This window comes from Berghia stephanieae, chromosome 14 (assembly GCF_034508935.2).
Source record: "Berghia stephanieae isolate SIO BIC M18660-M18661 chromosome 14, UCSD_Bste_1.3, whole genome shotgun sequence".
NCBI lineage: Eukaryota > Metazoa > Mollusca > Gastropoda > Nudibranchia > Aeolidiidae > Berghia > Berghia stephanieae.
In genome coordinates, this window is record NC_088373.1 from 12,926,470 (window position 1) to 12,951,469 (window position 25,000).

Consider the following 25,000-nt stretch of genomic DNA (forward strand, 5'->3'; position numbering starts at 1 on the left):
ATCTATCAAATTTTAATATTATTATTACTACATACGATAGTGGTAAACGTCCCTCCTCATTTTCCCCCAATACATTCCACATACATAATATGGCATGACCTACCTGTTCGTATCAAGCTTTTGAGTAATATTGAGACTTTCAAAGATGCTTTATAGACTATCACGAAAATGCTGTATTTTAAAAAAATGTTTACTTGGGATAAGCACATAGACAGTAATAATACTCAGGCGGTTTACTTGAAGAAGCTTGAAAACACAACACTTTTTTCTCTTTTTGCCCAGATTGTTTTTACTTTTTGGTTTGTTCTGCCAGGGGTTTTCATCATTATATAATGTTTATCACCCAATCTCACCCCCCCCCCCCCAGCTTTTTTTTTCCAGTTCTCAAAGAAGACTTCAATGCCGATCAAAATGATAAAGATTGAGCTGTGAGTGTTGTATAGTAATAGTAAGATTTTGTTTGAGATTTGCATGCTTTTCAGGTGTTGTGCTTGTTATCGTTAGTTTTAAAAAAATAAAGGGAGGGAAAAAGGGGTGATTGAAAGAGTGGTTTTATGAAACGTGTCTGGTTTTTCCATCGTTATATGGCCTCACACTCAATGATACCTAAAATAAAGTTTACTTTTCAATTTAGCTCATCGCGGGGGAAATCTTCCAGGATTGGGAAAAACCACTCCTTATTTGTGCGGCTATGTGGTCTAGTGGTATGACACTCGCTTTCGGATCGGAAGGTCCTGGGTTCGAGCCTCGCTCGGCACAATAGTTGAGTCCTTGGAAAAGGCTCTTTACTCACATTGTCTCACCATACTCCGGTGTAAAATGAGTACCTGGCCGATAACAGCGTTGTCTCTGTTGGAAAAAATTGTAATATCGCCTAACAGGCATTTTATCTCGTCCTACATGTTACGTGGTGCTGTTGGTCAGGGACCCCTTGCAAAGCGCTTTGAGCACGTTTAGTGGATATTGCACTACCTAAAAGCTCTTTTTTTTCTTCTTTCTTTTTTAAATGATTTTGTCAATTTCTTATTTTCTCGACTCCGCAATGGTATACTCAGGACTAAATTTTTAAAGAAAAAATATATAAAAACAAGTATGCTATATATGTGGTCTAGTGGTATGACACTCACTTTCGGATCGGAAGGTCCTGGGTTCGAGCCTCGCTAGGCGCAATAGTTGAGTCCTTGGAAAAGGCTCTTTACTCACATTCTCTCACCGTACTTGTAAAATGAGTACCTGGCTGATAACTGTTGTCTCTGTCGGAAAAAAATTGAAATAATCGCCTAACAGGCATCATGTCTCGTCATTCATGTTACGTGGTGCTGTTGGCCAGCGACGGGACCCCTTGCAAAGCGCTTTGAGCACGTTTAGTGGATATTGCACTATCTAAAATGATTTTGTCAATTTCTTATTTTCTCGACTCCGCAATGGATCCAAACCAGTCGCTCAACTTGTGAAGCGATCACTCTACCAATTGATCTCTTTGGACCCCAGAGTTTATTGGAGTATTGTATGTAAAGTGCATTACCCAAGTATGCAATGTCACCCTTGTTTTTGCAAATATTATGTCACCCGTCCGGCTTCTGACAGTGCTCAATATCTTCCGACTCTGCTATAAAATACTATACTCCTTGGCTCCTCCCTATCGCCAAAAAAAAAACAAAAAAAAAAACAATTCTTTATTTTAAAGATTTGTTTTAATTATTCATGTATATATCAGTATCAGTTAACATATTTGAATGTACTTTTGTGCACATGTGTATGCTTATCCTCACACTACACAGCAGTAGCTATAAAATCAACTGCTTAAGCACTGCTTCGTGTGTTAATGTTAATGCTGTGTACAAGTAGAAGTATGATGAATCATAGCGTGTCACTTGTCTGTGTCATGGTGACCGGTTGACTCCTGGCATTTCATTATCCTACTATTGTAACACACTGTGTTTCTTGCTTCTTTTTTTTTTCTTTTTTTTTTTAAATTGCATTTTTTTTTTCTAATATGGTGATTAGGGTAGCACTAGCAGAAAAGAAAAAAAAAATGGGACCGGAAATCTAGCCTAGCATTGGTAGAGAGAGAGACGTGATGAATAGAAAGTTCACGGCTCGAACCTTGGCAGTTGTGAATGAGTCAAGTGTGGTTCAGTGGTAGGTTGGTTTATCTTGTAACAAATAATATCAAGCAAATCTCGGGTTAAGTCTCCACACGTTTCCCTAATCAACTCGAGTGTGAAAACAAGTATGTGGCTATGTGTAGTGATGACATTTCTGTTAATCAAAGTTTCATATAATTATTCTAGTACTAGCATTATTACTATTTACATCATCATCGTCGTCATTACCAATCAAAACTTCTTCAAAAGATTTGATTCAATTGATTCAATCTTTTCAGATAAACACAGTTACAAAATTTGTCCTTTGCTCGTTTCACTTTAGGACGTAGATGATGATTATATACTGAGACTACCTGCAACAACAAAGTAAACCAGACCAACGACACTTGAAAGTCATGCGACTCCAACAAGCACCAAGGAAATATAAACTCCTGACAGCCGGAGGATACTTTGGGTGAAAGTAATTATAAAGAGTTTGACTTATTGAAAATAATATAAATGTCCAAATTTGAATTCAAACCATCAAAAAACTCCATTAACCCTCTCCTTACCAACTATAGGAAAATCGTCACATTCGTTACGATACAACCAACACTTCTTATTCAAATTTCTCTTGCACAATCATAAAATTTAAAGAAAATGAACAGTGTGTTGTAGAGCATGTTTTGCTAAAGAAATTATTTATCGCAAGAACTTACTGCTACTAACAACAACAAAAAAAGCTACAGGGTTTTGAGTATTCCCATTATTATTAGTCTCTTCTAGACCAGCCAATAATCTTTTTTTTTGTGTTCATCCATTAAAGAAAGATTATTGTAGTTAGTTAAGAGTTAATTTAACACAACTCTGGCTTTTGTGATTATAAGAAGAGGTGATTTGCTCAAGGTCTCACTGCATGGAAGGTGGGACAAACGTTTTAAATCCAGGTTTCCCCATATTTGCAATTGGATCGTAAGACAGACCTGCCTACTTGAAATTGGGAAAATCTGTAGTTTCCAAGGGTAATAATAATAATAATATAATTGACATTTTAACTACCTTTAAAAATGAACATACTGTCCTCGATACGTTGAAATTATACTTTAAACTCCATTATATACCAAACCCTGGCACCAGATGTTTTATTGAAATAAAGATCTTTATCTAGTACTCCGGTTAAAACAAAAAAAATTCATAATATTACGTAGTTGTAGGCATATGTGCGTAATATCACTGATTCTAATTTAGTGTAAAGACGCTGGGATTTTATTTTATAAAGGCGGAAAATATCCTCCCTAACCTACAGCTCTTTCTTATTAAAATGGCACACCTTTTGGAGCCTCAATAAATTTGTCATACAAAATGTGAAGTGGTTAACCCTTTCCTTACCAGCCATTTTCAGAATTTTACCCAAAACTTCACACCCACCCAACACAAAAACAGACATTTCTTACGCAAACAGAAAAGCAACAAGCACATTCTATACATAATATTGTTCGATAATATGGGCTCTATTACAGAATGTCAAGTTTTTATAGCTATAGATAGTATGCGCTTGGCTAAGAAGCTCATAACACTGCCATCCGGAAGTATAATGACGAACACACAAAACTGTGTGTATCCATGAACGTTTATAGTCTGGTTAATACAGTTTGGGAGCATTACTCATAAACGCGGATGGCAAAAAACAATAACAAAGACCTGAGTGACGTCAACTAAGAACTATTTATAGCAAAAAGAAATGAAATCTGGATGAGATAAGTTGACGGCTGCATTGTATCAAATGTGACGATTTTCCAATAGGTGGTGAGGAGAGGGTTAAATAGAGGAGAAAAGAAACTTTTCTTTGAGGCGGTGTAACATATAGAGTGCAATTAAACGAATTGAATCGTAAAAAGCTTTCCCTCAAGAAAAATTCCTAACCTGATCCCATATTTTTTTCCTTCTAAAGTCATATTGGTACGTTGTAATGGTGAAGATTAAATTTTATTGGGCTGCTTAGTTTAGCCCGCTTCAGATAACCCCTGAAATGTAAATAGGTTTTCAATAAAGTGGATAACTGTAACGCCACTCTCTCTCTCTAGATCTACTTCATTTATCTCTATGACGATACGAATACGAAACTTGACACGTTTGACCTCACACCCTGCTTGAATGAAAACGTTTTTATGGATTAAATGTTTGATAAATGTCTATTGACTTTGGATAAGATAAATCTCTGATAAGATAAAAAAAAAATTTCTTTCTTTTGATCCTGGTGGGTTTATCTTAAGTACATCGTGGTGCGATTATACAGTTGAGCTTGCATTTGCATACAACGGCATCTCCACCCCCCCCCTCTCCCTCTTTATTTCTGTCTCGAACCCTATTTTTAAAAAACAGTGAAAATTGATCTTAAACTCACATAAATACACGTATACAGTAATCGATATTTTTAGAATTAACTCTCTCGAGTTCACCCTCATTGAAAATCGAATAAATTTGTTCGATTTTCCATGCATAGGAACTCGAGTTAAAAGGTTTGAGGTTTTTTTTATAATATGTGGCAGAATTTAAACAGTTTGTATACTAAGGGCAGCAACTCATTCTATTGAGTTTGTTATTACCAGTTTGTAGTATGACATTTAGTATTACAATTGGTAATTAAGGTGTGTAAATGGTGGTGTATAGGGAGAGGGGTGGGAACCACGGCATTTAAAAACAAATTTTAATACAGAGCGAGACGGTGATGAGTACTACAGCAGAAGCAAAAAACATGGATAATTTATTTGAACAAATAACACACTTACCTACACTAGTTTTTTACAGGCTTCTTTGTGAAGCATGGCCCAGTCTTTGTGCTGTTGCCCTGGGCAGTTGTGCAGTTTTCTGTGTTTTTTTAATAAGACAGAGCATGTTAAGCGCCCAATGTCACGGTCATCGTGATATTCCATCAAATATTAATGGCATGGATTTGAGACAGAATTTTGGAGTTGGCAGGCAACGCTGTGTGTGTTTGTGTATGTGTGTGTGTGTGTGATGCCAAGATAAAACTTTCATTGTCATTATATTCGGTGTTTATCCTTCCTTATCACCTATTACAGCTGTTCTTGTAATTTTAACCAATAGTTAGTGGAACTTTTGAAACTGACTCGAACGATCATTCAAACAGTAAAATGCAGATTTTTACTTGCTTCGGATGTTCAGTTGTTCTTCTGTACTGTATTGTTGTTGTTGTTCAATTGTCAACTGGCATCTGGATGAAAGAGAGAGAAATGACAGTCATTATTTTAAGCTAGTAAACACCTAACAGTTGTATGTGGCATTGAAGTCAAATGATATGATTTTTTTATCTTTTTTACATTTTTAAGGGTTTTTATGGTAGGTACATTCAAGTCATTTCAGCGCCAGTCACAATGATATAATGCTCGGCTTGTGGCCTGACATTCCCAGGCTCGAGCGCTGCTGCTGGTGGCGCATAGTCGAATCCTTTAAGAAGGCTGTTTACTCCCATTATTCTCACTATTTTCAAGTGAGTGTTCACCTGTAATAGGTTGTCTTTAGCGTAGGTGGGGGAAGGGGGTTTGTAAAAGCGCCTTACAGGTCTTATGTGTTGTCATCCTATATGTCAAACGTTGATGCTGGCTTGGGACGCCTTGTAAAGCACTGTGAGCTCGTTAAGTGGATAATGTGCAGTGTTAAACCTTTGCCCTTTTCAAAAATTATTATACTCGGCTATGTGGTCTAGTGGTATGACACTCGCTTTCGGATCGGAAGGTCCTGGGTTCGAGCCTGGCTCTGCACATAGTTGAGTCCTTGGAAAAGACTCTTTACTCACATTATCTCACCGTACTCAGGTGTAAAATGAGTACCTGACCGTTAACAGCGTTGTCTTTGTCCGAAAAATTGTAATATCGCCTAACAGGCGTCATGTCTCGTCCTACATGTTAAATGTTGCTGTTGACCAGGGACCCCTTGTAAAGCGCATTGAGCACGTTAAGTGGATATTGTGCTATATAAATGCTCAATTTTTTTTTTTTTTTTTTTTTTACTCATTCAGACTGAATATGAGAATGTCTCAGCAGACTGTATGTGACCAACCTCTGTGCTTTTTACTACCTTGAGATTTTTGCAAACCAATCAAATTACTGCAGAATTACAAAATAATTCAAAGTCAGCATTTTGATCCGTGTTGAGGACACAAGGACATTAAAATTGAAGGAATTATCACGGTCTGTTGATCACGGAACGAGTCTTTGGGTCTGGCATTGCCATACATTCCACCTGTCTCGTATTTATATCATATCTTTCACCCTTTTCAGTGCAGCAAACGTGTTAAATCTCATTCTTTGAAATCTTGAATGTATGTCTAGACCTTCATTTAAAGGTTTGTTGTTTTGTTTTTTTTTTGGATCGGAAACTTATTGACTGACATAAATCTCAGATCTCCGGAACAAACAATCATAAAATTTTTGTCATTGTTGATATTTCCGTATTACTTTGTGTCTAGCAACGATTACAACTTTTTTTTATTCTTTTTTTTTTTTATGGTTGTGTCTAATCTTTCCATTTTCCGCTACAAGAGTAAAAATTGAAAAAAAAAAAAAAATGCTGTAGACCAGAGCCTATCAAAATGGTGGCATGCATTTAGCATTCTTTCCATTCTATTCCACATTGTCATAGCGTTAATTGTTGAAGGCAAACATATTGTAGTGGGGGTGGATTGAGTTGATGTACTTAGTAACGATGGCCGAAAGATTGAAAGTTTAAATTGTTATATTTCAGCACCAAAACAGATACTTATTGTTTGGTATTGCCTTGTCTATTTCAGACGATAAACACAATGATAATTTCCATCCCTCTCTCTCTCTCTCTCTCTCTCTCTCTCTCTCTCTCTCTCTCTCTCTCTCTCTCTCTCTCTCTCTCTCTCTCTCTCTCTCTCTCTCTCTCTCTCTCTCTCCCCCCTCTCTCTTCCTCAACCCCCTTGCCTCCCCTGTTGCCCAAACACACAAAACGCATCCATTTGTACAACTGAACATGCTTTCTACTTTAAACTCACTACACACTGTGCTAGGCTTTTTAAAAGATACTTTGGTTTTGACAAAAGAAAAGATAAAAGTCCTTATCGGATTTCATCATCCTTCCCTCTTTCCATTTTTATGTATTTTTTGTCCTTTCTGGAGTTCAGATCGTTCCGACCTCCACAAGTAATCCAGACTGTCTTCCACCATCACCACCCCTCTTTCCTCTTTTTACCCCCCTCCCTCCCACCCGCCGCCCCCAAACTCCACAACACGTCCCAATCATACACTGCCATGCAGACCCATATTATATCATCCAATCACACAAACAAGTAAATATGGGTGGTAGGGGTGGGGTTGGGGTGGGGGGAGCTTTGGCCTTCCATCATGGTTTGTAAGAGTACAAAACAAAAATGGATATAACTGGGTTTTTTTAAAAAGAACATTTTTAAATCATTAAAGGAATATTATGGGTTCCAGCTCTTCAGTGCAAAAAAACAAAAAACAAAAACAAAACAACTTTATAAAGTAAAGCACCCTTTAATGAGCAGTTTTGAAATCCAATCGATGTAAATAACAAACGCGTGTTTGAACTTACCTCATTTTATTTTCTTATTATTACAGTTAATTCTTAACACATGTTATGGACACGCAGTAGAAGACATGCTGATGGTTTTCGATGAATTGATGTTTATACCTTCCAACATATTTGTCTTCTTTGTTGTTGTAATGAAATAGCCTAAAGAGAGCAGTGCCCCGGATATGGCGCCAAATTTTAGTTATGGATGGAATTGATTTTAGACAAGACAACAAAAATAAAATATATCATTCTTAAATGTTTTTTGGGATCGAACAAAATACATTTGGTCAAGGGATTTAGATAATTAAAATAAATAAAATTCCATTAATTTATTCTCAAGGGGAAATTTGTCTCCAACCGAGGTCTGTTCTAAGGGAAGACTGGAATAACCCGGTCCCCAGCCACAGTGCAGCGCCACAAAGTGAGCTGAGCTAAGGTAAGGTGACTTTCTCAAGGGCATACAGCGTGGCGGGTAGTCGAACTCGGTACCTTTCCGGTACGAAGCAAAGGCCATACTGCTGAATAAGAAGACAAACAGGAAATCCCATGTGCATAATTACGAGGACAAACCTGGTTCTGTCTCCAGTATTTATGATATTTTTATTGGTTGTTGGTTGTGGCAGGTCTGATAATTTGTGGTCGGGGTTTTCCAACTGGTATGGAAGCATGTATTATAAAAAAAACAACACTTTTACACAAATGCATGGATTCCTAACAATTATGTGGTAGAAAAGCTCATAAATTAAAAAAAAAATTATTATTATTATTATTATTATTATATTTCCAAGTACATCTATACATCATAATAATACAGTGGAACTCGGGAGTAACGAGATCCAGGGGACCGGCCATAAAATCTTTCTATTTCCGAGTTACATGAATCTATGTTTATGATAGTATATTAAACACTCATAATAAAAAATATCCATATATACAATAGATTGATCTTAGCAATAAAACTATTATTAAATAGCATAATGTCATATGGAGGGTAACATATGTGACTCCAGAACATGGAAAATTGCAAAAAATTGCGGCAATTGTCAAAATTGCGGTAACAGCGAAAAATCGCAGCCGAAAGCGCCGCGATTTCCTGGAGGTACAGTATAACTCACTCAATCCTAGGGATTTTTGCTCCTTTTCAAAGTTGGGAAAAATTGTAAAATGTACTAAAAATGAGCATGTGTATAGACAGTTTTATTCAACTACCATTAACATGTAACAATGGAAAATTTTGATACTATGCCATAATTTGTCTTTTTTTAAAATGGAATTAATACGTATGGGGTAATATTAACTCGGTTAAACAACGGATAAAGTCGGTGTTAGGGTTGAGTGAGTTAATGCAATTTTGTCCAAAATAACGATGCCAGTATAAGAAATTTGTAAAAAAAAAAAAAATGTGATCCCTCTAAACAGTTTTTATGTCATATCGGTTTATGTGCTAAATAAGTGAATGAATGTATGGTCAAAAATATGAGGCTTTAGGTCTCTTATGTTTTATTGAGGAAATTAAATATATTTTCTTCGAATCCAAAATTCCTAAAATATCACATTTCTTGTCATTTTAACCTTTAGATCCCTTTTTGGTGTTGTGGTGTACATGTGATAAAAAATACAATGGAATCTGCATCAAGTCGACACTCTTTTAAAGTCATACCTGCCGAATCTTACAAATTTTTTGCAATTTTATGAATTTTAGACAAATTTTATGGCCAATTACAAAAATATGAAATTGTATGGAAAATTACGAATTTTAATTCTCAGTAATACTTAAATAATGATAATAATAAGAACTACTACAACTACAACTACTACTACTACTACTACTACTACTACTACTACTACTACTACTACTGCTACTACTACTACTACTACTACTACTAACTACTACTACTACTATTATTATAATAATAATGATATTAATGATAATGACTACAATAATAATTATGATGATGATAATAATAATAACAATAATAAAGTATTACCAAAGCGCATAAGCATGACGATGTAATGTTGAAGTGATCATCAATGTCAAATTGTGGTTGTTCTTACACGATTTCAGAAATTACTAATTTCCTTGTCAAATTACTAAAAATTGACATAGAAATGACTAAATTTGAAGTTTTCAATTTGGCAGGTCTGTAAAGTTAACCTCGGCTGAAAGTCAACACCTCTGTTGATCCCAAAATGTTCTATTCTTTATCTTGGCTTCATTGATCATGGATAAAGTTAACCAATATTTCAGGCTTTATCAGGATTCCACCGAAATAGGAATAAAGTATTATTAGTCATCGTAACTGTAAGGCTTTTTTAATTTTTAGTTTTGATGCTTTTTAATTTTATGGATAGGAAAAGGATGCATCTGGATTAGCAGGGCAGGCCTTGAGCTGTGAAGTGAAATGATAGTCGTGTCATGCCCTCCTGTACCCCACTAGCATGATCCATCTCTCAAGTTATGACGCTCATCGGTAAAGTCGTAAATGCACCTTTAAAAAAAAATTAATTAAAAAATTGAGCTTTATATAGCGCAATATCCACTAAATGTGCTCAAAGCGCTTTACAAGGGGCCCCTGGTCAACAGCTACGTTTAACATGTAGGACGGAACATAACGCCTTTTAGGCGATATTACAATTTTTCAGACAAAAGACAGTGCTGTTAACGGCCAGGTACTCATTTTACACCTGAGTTTGGTGAGAGAAAGTGAGTAAAGAGTCTTTTCCAAGGGCTCAACTATGCGCAGAGCGCGAGGCTCAAACCCAGGACCTTCCGTTCTGAAAGCGAGTGTCATACCACGACCACATAGCCGCACCTTTCCTTTTGAAAAACTTGAAATATAAAGCTTCAAAGGAAAACACAAGACAGATGTTTGTTGATGTTTTTTCATGTTTTCACTAAATTATAATTTAAAAAAAAAAAGACCGTCCATTTGTTTTGTTGCGACAAAGATGAAACCAGAAACATCACCAAATGTCTGTCTTGTGTATTCCATTGAAGCTTGACATTTTGTTTTTACTTCGATGAAAGCTTAAGGCAGCATATTTTGGTGATTTCATCTTAATAATAATAACATATGCATTCCCAACCCCCCCACTATGCGAACTTATCCTGCAAAACATCCCTCAATCCTATTAACATCTAGTGTTTCTACCACACATACCGGATTATTCAAGATTTGAACATCGGACCATTTATTTTTAGGAAACAAATAGAGTGCTACTCCTGGATAACGACAATGCCTGGGACCAGAAAATGGTGTAGTTATCTAGGGGTGTTGTTATTCCGGGGTTTTCAATATGACAAAAAGGGGGCATGGTGAGACCCATGAATATAGCAATGCAATGTTGTGGACCAGTGGCTGTGATAAGAAATGTCCTAACCGTGTTACAATGTGTATTTTTTCTTGTTGACAAAAGGTTTACCAGTTGAGCTCTCACTCTCTAATGTGTATTGTCATTCGTTTTGATCTTAAACAGAGGTCAGAACGCCATTTTCCCTCATTAGTTTATCTGGGAGTGCAGTATGGGGGGGGGGGGGGCGGTTTTGGGTTTTTTTTGTTTGTTTAATTGACATCAGTTGTGAGGACTTTTCTTCTCTTGATCAGGGTAGTCATCTTCTTGATTTGTCCGCAGGGTTGTCAGTCAGTGATTGGCAATCGGTGATGACTCAGTGATGCCAGTGTTGATAGCGAGGAAGCGATTTCATTGGTGTGTAATCACGTGTTCTCATTGGTTGGTAACACAGCGAACTCGTTGGCGATGAGTAGGCTCATGTAGGACATTTCATTGGTCGGTGAAGAAACACGTTTATTGGCTAGAGTACGAGATGAAGCTAATTGAAAGCGAGGTTGCCTTTTTAGTTCGATTTTTTAAATATCAAGCGTCCGCGTCGGCTGCCGATTATTGCTATATATATCAATGTCGCAAAACTGGAGTTTAACTAAAATGTTTCCGCTGTTTCTGGGTTTTTATAACAAATAATATATAGTTTAAAAAATAATAAAATTCTGACCAGAGGTCAATGTCGCTATCCAGGGGTTGCACTGGAGAGTAAATTCACTAAAGTAGGTCAAATCTAACCTATCCAAGTATCATGGGAAGGTAGGACTACAGTTAGAGGACAGGTCAACATAGTTTAACTGATGTATGCCTTTTTTGATTGAAAATATATTTTAAAAAAGCGGGTGGTTGGATGGGAGCATCACCCTTGAATCATATACCTATGATGTTCGCATGGGTGTACGATCCGATAGTGATGTCGTTTCTTCTTCTCTTTACTAGCCTATCCTGCTTCTTTGGTTTGTGATTGTATTTTTAACAGGGGATATTTTTTTTCTGTAAATCTTCTGCCTGTTTGTTCTTGGTTATTTATAATTTAGCTTATGATATCTTTAGGTTATGATTTTGATTTACATTTGTACTATTTTTGTTAGATTGCTTGTTTTTTTGTTTCAGCGGTCTCTCATATAACCTCAATTGTGTTGGAAGAGACCTAAAGCAACAAACAAACAAAAAATAGAGTAGTCGCCGGATTCTAGCAGGTTTCGGGAGAAGCCAAAAAGTGTGCTGAAGTCCAGTGCTCATTGGAGGAATGACTTGTTGTATAGACTAGATAAAATTTGGTCACCCAGTTTCCAGTGGAGATAAAAAATAAAGTGAGTAGATGTGACTCATATATAAGGGAACAACACAAAACAAACAACGTTTTGGCCCTTGGCCTTCGTCAGGAGACAGTAAACAAAAACACAAACAAATGTGCTGTATCGTAAAGCGTGGTGGAATTGGGCTGCTATAACTATAATTCAGCGAGTACTTTGTGTTAAAATGAATAAAACCATACCTTGACTAGTCTTCTATTTGTATGGATGAGTTGTTTTACCCTTTATTTCATTGGGGGTTCGGTTAGATGGTTGAGCTGCTCCAAGGCTACACCTGCGATACACCTGCCACTATTATACAGATTATTAAAAAAGCCCAAATTGGCTAAATTGAAATATATTTTTTTCTCCCTAAATAGGGATATTTTCCCCAAAAAAAATTTAGTTGAAAATAAATAAAATTACTTGTTTATTTTAGGAATATAATGTGAAATCAAACTGAATGGCATTATATCAATGTATTATATCAATATCATTATATCAATGTTTAAGTATTTTTAATATAATTATCCCATAATATATACAGAAATGTATTTTGTATAGGTACCATATTATGTGTTATTCATCACCAAGGGTAAATATATCTTTAGGGTTCGTTTCACAGGTCTGGAATAACCCAGGTGCCAGCCACAGTAGATCATCGCAGAGTAAAACCGCTAAGCGATGTAGAGATTTGAACTTATACCTCCTGGGTTTGGAGTTAAGACCCCATACTGCTGTATCAAACTTCCCTATCTTTCTTTTCTTACTGTTTTAACAATTCAAGTGTCCCACTTATCACTTAGACATATAACAGACCAGAAGATACCATAATAAATACAACCCCCCCCCCCCCCCCCCCCCTCTCCCAACCACCATTTTATTCCCATACAGCGCTATTGAACTGTGGTTTATAGTCATAGGGGATTGGTGCTTTTCCTCAACACTAAAACACACACAGACACACACACACTTTCAAAGCTCATTATTATTATTATTATTATTATGCAAATATTTGCATTAACCATAACCATCATTTGTGGTTTTTGTAAACCGCAAAACTCTCTCATATTCTGATTTTATTGAAAATTCTCTCTCTATCTCTCTCTCTCTCTTTCTCTCTTTCTCTCTCTCTCTCTCTCTCTCTCTCTCTCTCTCTCTCTCTCTCTCTCTCTCTTTCTCTCTCTCTCTCATTCTCTCTCATTCTCTCTATTATCAAGTGGGTTGATAATTTTCTCCACTTTTGAGCAACGAATGCAGAATGCAACATTTAACCACACAATGGTGAGAGGAGAAAATGGGGAAATTTAAACAAAAAAAAAAAAGAAAGAAAAAAAAAAAACACCACCACTCCTTCCCAATTTTGAACCCACAGGTGTTTGTGGTTGTCATGAAAAATCAAGAAAAAAAAAAAAATAACCCCTGTTCAGTGGCAGTGGCATTGAAGCATTCTTTTCCATTCTTAACTCACTCAACCCTATCACCGACTATATCCGTAGTTTACCCGGGTTACTTTTACCCCATGCCTACTTATTACATGTTTCTAAGACAAATTATAAGCATATTATCAAAGCTAATGTTTTTAGTTTTTACATGTTAATGGTAGTTGAATAAAACTATCTATGCACATGCTCATTTTTAATACATTTTTCCAATTTTGAAAAGTAGCAAAAATCTCTAGGGTTGAGTGAGTTAAGATTTGCTTTTGTATATTTGTTAGCAGTTTTATATTTATTATATTTTTTATGTTCTTTTATTTGTTATAAATGTTGCTTGTTTTGTATGTTTTTAAAGTTTGTTTTTTCCAGGGATGTTTATGTATGCTGGTATGTGTGTGAATAACTTAGCCTTGACATTCACATAAGACAGTTTACCGTTGACAGTTATCCCTTATCCGGGTATGAGTATGAATGTAATTTTCTTTCTTTTTTTTTTTTCAGTATCTATTTTTGTATTTACTATTTTATTAGATGTGCATGTTATTTTGTTTTTCTCCTCCTGAATTATAACTACGCTAACGATAATAATCTGTGATGTAGCAGAAGTATGTTTAGCATTACTTTGCTAGGGTCGCTTATGATGTTTATTTTTCTGTAGTTATTGCATTTTCTTAGATTGCTTTTTTTTTTTAGGGTAGGGTAGCTTATTATCAGTGATTGCCCTTGTTTTAGGGTAGGGTAGCTTGGTATCGGTGATTGCCCTTTTTTTAGGGTAGGGTAGCTTGCTATCAGTGATTGCCCCTTTTTTTAGGGTAGGGTAGCTTATTATCAGTGATTGCCCTTTTTTTAGGGTAGGGTAGCTTATTATCAGTGATTGCCCTTTTTTTTAGGGTAGGGTAGCTTATTATCAGTGATTGCCCTTTTTTTAGGGTAGGGTAGCTTATTATCAGTGATTGCCCTTTTTTTAGGGTATGGTAGCTTATTATCAGTGATTGCCCTTTTTTTTAGGGTAGGGTAGCTTATTATCAGTGATTGCCCTTTTTTTTAGGGTAGGGTAGCTTATTATCAGTGATTGCATTCAATCTTTTGGCCAGTAAGGAGTGCTGGTTAAAGATTTTTAGATCATTTATTCTCCTCCTATCTATATTAGTTCTGCTGGAACGTTATCTATGCCAGGGACTTTGCCTAGTTTTAGATGTATCTGATAGCATTTTCCACTTCATCCCTTAGTATTGTTGGTGTACACTTAATGTGCATCTTTTATTGAATAAAACTTGTTGGAAAGGAAAGTTTAGTGCAAGAGCACTTATGTCTAATAACTTTGTAACATGCAACATGATCCCTCTACTCTTACAGCAAAATACTGATTTTTAAAGTTTTAAAGTTGTGACTACTTTTTTTTTACCCTCCTAAATTCTCCTCCTAAATTGAGCTTTATATAGTGCAATATCCACCAAATGTGCTCAAAGCGCTTTACAAGGGGTCCCTGGTCAACAGCAACATTTAACGTGCAGGACGGGACATGCTGCCTGTGAACACTGAATTTTGAAAAAAATATAATTGAATTTGGCAGGTTGCTTATTGACATTCTCAGGCTTTCACTCATTACGTTTATGGATCTATTTAATTGTAGGAATCCTACACATTATTCTATATCTATTTGGTTTCATTTTGCCTTAAGTTTCACATTTTCACCAAATGGAACAGAACAGTGATGTGTTCAATCAAGCTCAAGTCACATTTCAAAGGGGGGAAAGTTTATCTCTGCGGACTTGGAAACATTTTTGGTGTTCTCAGCCTTGTTACAAGAGATGCTTTAAAATTATGATATTTAAAAAATATATACATATTACAGAGCAGAACGAGGAGTTGTTTTACAAGGAAAAAAATATCTCTCAAATCTAATATGTACAAAACATTTGACTGTTTCCCTCTCAGCCAGGGACTCCACAGTACCAAATCTACTGGAATCGTTCCGAATCCAGAGAGGGAAAGATTCCTAGGCAAAGTTCTTAACTTTGTTTGTTTTTGTATTTTGTTCCTGAAAACACTTGGGTGTACAGTCATTATAACCAGACAAATAATTTAAGAAATTTCAATCTGCGAGAAATTGAATTCTATCTCGCTATAAAAGGGTTTTAACGAATGTGAGTTTGGTGAGAAAGTAAGCGTTTTCATTGCTACCTGGTACTGGTACCCATCCGTCAGTCAATCCATCAATCCATCTGTTCTTCCCTTATCATCCTTTCCAATACACGGTTTTCCTCAACACGTAAAGCATTCCAACTGATCCATCTTACCTGACATAAACATTTTCCCACGGTTCCAGACAGTTTCTACCACCCCGACCAAGCATTCCCCCACCCCCATCAGACCTCCAGCCCGTGATTTGATTCAATTATTCCACATTCACGTCATTTCTATCCCCCCCCCCCCCCCATTACAATCTTTTCCTCTTATTGCATCATCCCATGTGCATGTATGTATTAGGCAGGCAGCAACGTGTTGTACCTACTGTATTCTGTTCTAGATTCTATCAAATTAGTTACATACCCTCCCCCCCCCCCCTCCTCACTCTCTCTCTCTCTCTCTCTCTCTCTCTCTCTCTCTCTCTCTCTCTCTCTCTCTCTCTCTCTCTCTCTCTCTCTCTCTCTTTCTTTCTTTCTTTCTGTGCGCAGGGTCTTTAACCTCACATGGTGGGCAGGAGGTCACTTGCTGTGTGGTCTATCCCCTACATCTGGTTTCCGAATTGCTTTCTTTCTCTTGGAATGAGAATACTTAGTTTGTCCTGGCCCTGGTTGGAGTCTCTGGCTGAGCGGGAAACAGTCAAATGTTTTGTACGTTTTAGATTTGGGAGATATTTTTTTCCTTGTAAATCAGCTCCCCTAATACTGCACTGTACAATGTATATTTTTTTAATATCATATTTTTAAAGTATCTCTTGTTGGGGTCCTGTGCTTTTGTCCCTATGAGACTTTTAGATGATCTCAAACTAAGTACACTGATGATGAGCTCTTGGAATCTACATTTTAAAGTTGAGATGTAATGTAATGATTCTTTTTTTTTTTAAACTACTTGAAATCTTAGTGATAACTTCATGAGGTATTTATCGTTTTGTTTTAAAATTTATTTTTGCTGTGTGTATGTGTGTGGGGCGGTCTACTAATTTTTTACCTAGAGAAACGAGGCATTTAATTTATGTATGTAGAATTTATTGCTCCAGGTTTGTACATGATCTGAATGTTACTCGAAGTCGACTCAATTCTGAATATTTGTATTCAAGGGTGGAGAGAGTTGTTGGGTGTGACAGCCATTGTTAGTATTTAGATTGAAGAATTTTGATAATCTTCGTTTGAATGTTTCTAAATCTTGTGTTCACCCATGATTCGGGAAGAGCGTTCCAGTCTGTGATAGTGCAGGGTGCAAATGAATATTTGAAGATGTTTGAGTTTGTACGAGATATAAAAAAAAGTTCCTATCAAAGATATAAACCATAATGGATATGCTTTCTTTAAAAAATGGCATCTTCTTTTGGTTTGTTTCTCTTTGTATCAGGAATCAGTCAACAAAAGCATCTAGCAGTACAGTGGAATCATGATAAATCCAACATCTCTGGACCAGAAAGTTTGGTTGACTAAGGTTGACACCATCCATCATCAATGGAACACTCTTAGATAAAGGACAGAAAATTTGGGATTTGGGACCAGCAAGAGGAGTTGACTTTTTATGCGGATTCCACTGTAGTTAGTAAAAGTGACAAGCCAAACTCTATAGACGCTAAAGTTTTTGGGATTTGGGACCAACATGGAACACTCTTAGATAAAGAACAGAAGATTTGGGACCAACATGGAACACTCTTAGATAAAGAACAGACGATTTGGGACCAACATGGAACACTCTTAGATAAAGAACAGAAGATTTGGGACCAACATGGAACACTCTTAGATAAAGAACAGAAAATCTGGGATTTGGGACCAACATGGAACACTCTTAGATAAAGAACAGACGATTTGGGACCAACATGGAACACTCTTAGATAAAGAACAGAAGATTTGGGACCAACATGGAACACTCTTAGATAAAGAACAGAAAATCTGGGATTTGGGACCAACATGGAACACTCTTAGATAAAGAACAGAAGATTTGGGACCAACATGGAACACTCTTAGATAAAGAACAGACGATTTGGGACCAACATGGAACACTCTTAGATAAAGAACAGAAGATTTGGGACCAACATGGAACACTCTTAGATAAAGAACAGAAAATCTGGGATTTGGGACCAACATGGAACACTCTTAGATAAAGAACAGACGATTTGGGACCAACATGGAACACTCTTAGATAAAGAACAGAAGATTTGGGACCAACATGGAACACTCTTAGATAAAGAACAGAAAATCTGGGATTTGGGACCAACATGGAACACTCTTAGATAAAGAACAGAAAATCTGGGATTTGGGACCAACATGGAACACTCTTAGATAAAGAACAGACGATTTGGGACCAACATGGAACACTCTTAGATAAAGAACAGAAAATCTGGGATTTGGGACCAACATGGAACACTCTTAGATAAAGAACTGAAAATTTTGAGATTTGGGACCAACATGGAACACTCTTCTTAGGTAAAGAACAGAAAATGTGGGATTTGGGACCAACATGGAACACTCTTAGATAAAGAACAGAAAATTTGGGATTTGGGACCAACAATAACATGGAACACTCTTTATAGATAAAGAACAGAAAATTTGGGATTTGGGACCAACATGGAACACTCTAAGATAAAGAACAGAAAAATTTGGGACAAGTGGTGTTGACTTTTTATGCGGATTCCACTGTAGTTAGTAAAAGTGACAAGCCAAACTCTATCGACGCTATAAAGCTTTTGGGATTTGGGACCAACATGGAACACTCTAAGATAAAGATTAGAAAAATTTGGGACAAGTGGTGTTGACTTTTTATGCGGATTCCACTGTAAGTAAAAGTGACAAGCCAAACTCTATCGACGCTATAAAGTTTTTGACAAGCTCCATTTTGTAGTACATGGTCACAGTGAACACAAACCTACTTTTATAGTTCAATATGTATACAGGTTTTGGGGATGTCAAAAATTGGGATTTCGGATCTTTTTAACCAAAATAATTTGAATATATATATATATATATATATATATATATATATATATATATATATATATATATTATATATATATATATATTATATATAAGTCAAGGGAAATAACCCAGGTATTATATTTTTTTTTTAATGTTCAATTAACTGTACAAACACCTCTCTCCTCGCTCGGGACCTAGATTTAAGAATAGACCCGTTTTCTCTAAATTTCAGCTCACGACAGTTGTGAGTAAATGAGATTTTTCGTATGTCACTTACAACTGTCGTGAGCTGAAATTTAGAGAAAACGGGTCTATTCTTAAATCGAGGTCCTGAGCGAGGAGAGAGGTGTTTGTACAGTTGATTGAACATTTAAAAGAAAAATAAATAATACCTGGGTTATTTCCCTTGACTTGATTTTCTCACCAGGCTCTCTTCTTATTACCTATTGTACTTGTACTTTTAAAAACATTTATTTTTTTTAGAAACTTGAGGGTGATGATGAGGACGGAGTGAATGGTTAGCACAATAATTATTATAACATATATAGGTACAATGTGCTTAATAATAATAATAATAATTATTATTATTATTATTATTATTATTATTATTATAATTATTATTATTATTATTATTATTATTATTATTATTATTATTATTATTATTATTATTATTATTATTATTATGATGTACATAGGTATGAACTCTTATGATGTTCATTGAGTATTGTCTTTACACGATAATAAAAGCTGGTGGACTGAGCCGCTGTAAAGTGAAGTATCTAGTTAAACCTGTACCGTCACAACGGCAACGTTGATGGTTTGTCAAATACAGTTATTGTGACCGTTACTGTTATGTAGTAAGTGTTCATCATTAAATTGAGCGATATTGATAGGGGGAAATAGATGATACATACCCTAAATGGCATTTTTAGGTATGGTGAGGATGGGCATGGGCGTCATTGATAAAAGAGATTAAGATTCACTACAAGAAAGGGAAAATATAATATACGGTTGATGCGAAAAATTCGTAGACATACGAATTTTTTGGCTCCTGCTACAGAGCTGCATACGCCTCTTTGACTTAATAAATCTTGTTGAGAAGGAAAGTTTAACTTCTTAGACTTAGAATCTATATTCAGGACTTTGGAGAATTTTTGGACCGTGCTGAGAGCAAATTATTTATTTCTTTAAAGCTATTTATAGTGACTTTTTCTTCTTCCCCCCCCCCCCCCCTCCCGGTGAAAACTAGCGGATTAAAAAAAAAATAAAGTTGGCAGCTCCTTCGATATGTTTTTTAATTATTTTTTTAAAAACAGAAATATCCGCATGTGCCCAAAATAGGTTAACTCACTCAACCCTGACACCGACTATATCCGTAGTTTAACCCGGTTGCTTTTACCCCATGCCTAATTATTATATTTTTCTGAGACAAATTATAGGCGTAGTATCAAAGCTAATGTTTTAATTTTTACATGTTAATGATAGTTGGATAAAAATATCTATGAACATTTTCATTTTTAATACATTTTTTAAACATAAATCTCTAGGACTGAGTGAGTTAAAGCAAGCTGCTCCATCGCACTAGTTCGATCTATACTGTGATACACCAGTACAGTTTGGGACCCAGCAACAACATCAAACATAACGTATATTGAAATGGTAGTATAACACAGGGCAACTTGATCAGTGTTTGACAGTTTCAAAACAATAAGTAGCGTTACTGACATGCTTTTGGTCACATCTTTACGTCGAGAAGATGACATCCCAACCCAAACTGCAATGACAGAATATTTCCTTCATGGCAAAAAAAATATGTAGGGAGACCATCAACATCAATAGTAACTATCCTGAACCAGGACCTCTCTGCATATCAGAAATTTCTGGATTCAGATGAGGCCGAATTAATCCCTGAAGAGCTAAGAAATACTGCAGTGCCCTCCGTACTAAAGTCACAACAAGATCTTGACAGTCTCAAAACTCTGGCCCAGGACCGCGACCGATGGAAACAATTAACAACATGGATGGAGAGAGCAGCTATACTTATCGACCATGACTGAATCACGCAATTCTCAGCAAGCGTCATTCGGACCGCGAAGCTTACTACTACTACTGACCTGCTAAAACTAAAATATCTCTGCTGGCCAACACTTGAAGAATACAATGCACCTCCTTTTCATTCTGATTCATCGTGATTCTATGTGAAATCGGAACAATAATATTATATGTGTGTATGTGTGTGTGACTTTTGAAGTCGAATGAATGAACTCGTGTGATAGTAGATACCAGAAAACTATTGTAAAGCACCTAATAATATCTAATAATGATGATGCTGATGATAATAATAATAATAAAAATCATAATAATCATCATCATGGTAATGATAATTATAGAAATGATGATGATGAATATAATAATAATAATAATAATAATAATAATAATAATAATAATAATAATAATAATAATAATAATAATAATAATAATAATAATAATAATAATAATAATAATAATAATGAAATAACAATAATGATGACTATGATAACAATAATAATAATAAAAATCATAATAATAATTATAATTATAATAACAATAATAGACATAATAATAAATCTACGAAAGTACAAATGAAAGCGTTTCTTCCCATTTCGGCAGTTTCGTGTCACAGTCACACACATTCGCTTTTTTTTTTCCAACTGCAATTCGATTCTGGAATAAGTTGTCACCATAGTGAATCAGGAGAGCACGACGTTGGACGTTTTAATTTAAAAAAAAAAAAAATTGAGCTTTTATATAGCGCAATATCCACTTAACGTGCTCAAAGCGCTTTACAAGGGGTCCCTGGTCAACAGCAACATTGAACATGTAGGACGAGACATGACGCCTGTTAGGCGATATTACAATTTTTCGGACAAAGACAACGCTGTTAACGGCCAGGTCCTCATTTTACACCTGAGTACGGTGAGAGAATGTGAGTAAAGAGTCTTTTCCAAGGACTCAACTATGCGCCGAGCGAGGCTCGAACCCAGGACCATCCGATCCGAAAGCGAGTGTCATACCACTAGATCACATAGCCGCACATTAACCCTATTCCGAACGGCATATTTGATTTTATACCTGATTCCCACCGGCTGAGTGCGTTGCACCCGGTAATATAAGAAAAAAATGTCTGGGTGCATTGCACCCTAGATCCAGTGATAAGATTTAAGCACTGGCAACTATGGAAAAGTGTGCCTTATTGATTGGCAGATATCTAAATCAATCAAGAGTGGTCCCCTTTATGAAAAGAGTTATGTCCCCTAACTTACCATAAACTTTCACTTTCATTATATTTTCAAGCATGTGCTCACTTGTTTGCTTCAATTTTTGACCATTAATTCAATTCTTAGCATAAAAATGCGGCTCTGTGGTCTTGTGGTACGATTCTCGCTTTCGAATCGGAAGGTCCTGGGTTCGAGCCTCTCTCTGCGCATAATTGAGTCCTTGAAAGAGGCTCTTTACTCACATTCTCTCACCGTACTCAGGTGTAAAATGAGTATCTAGTCTGTCGGAGAAAATTGGAATATCGCGGAACAGGCGAGATGTCTCGTTCTACTACATGATACATGTCGCTGTTGATCAGGGACCCTTTGTAAAGCGCTTTGAGCACGTTTAGTGGATATTGCGATTAAAAAAACAAAAAACAATAACAAAGACCCGAGTGACGTTAACTTCATTCTATCTATAGTAATGTCGAAAATTGCCAAGAGAGTTCCTGATCCAAACAGCCAAAGAACGTGTCTTTGAGCAAGTCAAGCGGAAGGGCAGCGTACAGGACACTGAACTTAGCATGTACATAGACAGAACATAATTTTTGATTTTTTTTTTAAAATAAAAGAATTGAGCTTTTATATAGCGCAATATACACTAAATGTGTTCAAAGCGCTTTACAATGGGTCCCTGGCCAACAGCAACATTTAACATTTAGGACGGGACATGACGCCTGTTAGGCGATGTTATAATTTTTTCGGACAGAGATAACGCTGTTAACGGCCAGGTTCTCATTTTACACCTGAGTACGGTGAGAGAATGTGAGTAAAGAGCCTTCTCCAAGGACTCAGCTATGCGCCGAGCGAGCCTCGAACCCAGGACCTTCCGATCAGAAAGCGAGTGTCATACCACTAGACCACATAGCCGCACATAGACAATGTTGAAAGTTTGAAGAAGGTGTGCTGTGCTGTCAACCAGAAAAGGCGCAAGATAATATTTTGATTATTATTTGAGGAGTTAACTTTCAAAATCTGCTAAGTTAAGTCACATCGGGTGGAAAATGAGTTACGGTAACCAGGGGCGTGGCTATATTTTTTTTGATTTGGTGCCTGGCACCGCATCTATCTTTAAAAATGAATTACAGCTTGAAAAAAATAATAAAACTGATACTGATAAATGGTATATACCGCCTCTTATTTATTTGAGTGAGTCTTTTCTTTATTTTTTCCTTCTTTCTTTTGTATTTACAAATATAGTATGTTTTAAGTCATTTTCTTCTGATTCTGGCACCACATTGGCACTATGCTGTGAGCATGCCACGCCACTGACTATCATTTTCAACCAATTTATTGAACTCTGGAATATAACCAGAGGAAATTGGAAGTTTCAAAAACACTCGGGGTATTGCTCTACGGGGAAAGCAAGACAAAATAATATGTTCCACTTTTAGTCGCGTAATAAAGAAAAAAAGTGCAGTTATCTCTGAATCTGAATCCCGAACGATGAATTTGGGACTCAGCACATTTGTGAACCATCGTTTCAAAACGGTATTATGTCGGAATGAACCATATGCTTAAAAGCCGAATTAAATGTTAAACTGGTCAAAAATATAAATTGTTGGCATTAGCACCTTAAAATATGGTATCCATTCTCCTCAATAAAACATACAAACTCAACACAAGTCTGATATTTCTGGCTATAAATTCAATTTGCAAGATCTTAACCATCCCGACTTAATACCGTTTTGAGGCGAAGGGTCACAACTCATCTCATCATTATATTATAATCTCCATGATGATAACTTTTGCACAAGCCCAGGCGGTAAGGGAGAGAAGAAAAAAAATGCCGAGAGACTCAAATTGGATCTAACCTTTTAACTCACTCAACCCTAACACCGACTATAACCGTAGTATACCCCAGATTACTTTTACCCCATGCCTATTTATTACATTTTTTATGAGGCAAATTATTGGCGTAGTATCAAAACTAATGTTTTTAGTTTTTGCATGTTAATGGTTGTTGAATAAAACTATCTATGTACATGCTCATTTTTAATACATTTTTTTCCAATTTTGAAAATTAGCAACAACAAAAAACCTCTAGTATCGAGAGAGTTAAAACATATTTTTAAAACTTATTAACTCCCTTTATAAGTCTAAAAAGCAGGGAAAAAACAATACATGATACACTCCAGCACGGTTTCCTCGAACTCCTCAACTCCTCGGGACATGCCAAAAAAAAAAAAAAAAAGTTCTAGGAAACCGTGCTTTGCCATAACAACTTATGGGAACGAGGAGGGGCAGTGCGGCTCAGCGGTTTTGGTCTTTGCTTCGTATCCGACAGATATCTAGTTCGAATATCCACCGTGTTATGTGACCTCCAGCAAGCCACCTCTCTCTCCCTAGATTAATTTGCGGCGCTGTGCTGTGGCTGACACCTGGGTTATTTCAGTCTTCCCTTGGAATGGAATAAACCCTAAGACAAATTTCCACTTGATGATGAATAAACGGAACTCTTTATTATTTATTTTCTTTATCGGTATGTAATGACATGTTTGCAAAGGGTTGATATGAGTGTGTCGGAAAGGGGGGGGGGGGGGGGGGTGGAGGTGTACGCTGTGTCACAACATTCATTTACAATAAGCAAATCATGGCACGTGGCATTGAAATTAGAAAGAATGGGGAAGTGATAAGAATAAGCAGGGAGGTGTCGGTTATGCGAACCGGCGATGGAGTGTGCGAGTGACCGTGTGTGTGTGTGTGTGTGTATCATACTGTAAACACACACCTGCAGTGTAGATAGATATACGTATAGATAGAATGCGCTTGGCCAAGGAGTTCACAACATTGCCATCCGGAAGTATAACGGACCAACACACAAACTCTGTGTAACCATGA

The 25,000-nt window shown here is 36.4% G+C and overlaps 1 long non-coding RNA gene across 1 annotated transcript in view; it reads right to left on the reverse strand.

The window, feature by feature from the left end:
* LOC144960083 (uncharacterized) overlaps positions 1–25,000 on the reverse strand; it is a 197,436-nt gene that overhangs the window by 102,301 nt on the left and 70,135 nt on the right. Inside the window, exon 5 of the long non-coding RNA XR_013642752.1 lies at positions 4,877–5,322. This is a non-coding gene — a long non-coding RNA (uncharacterized LOC144960083). The remainder of the gene's footprint in view (positions 1–4,876; positions 5,323–25,000) is intronic.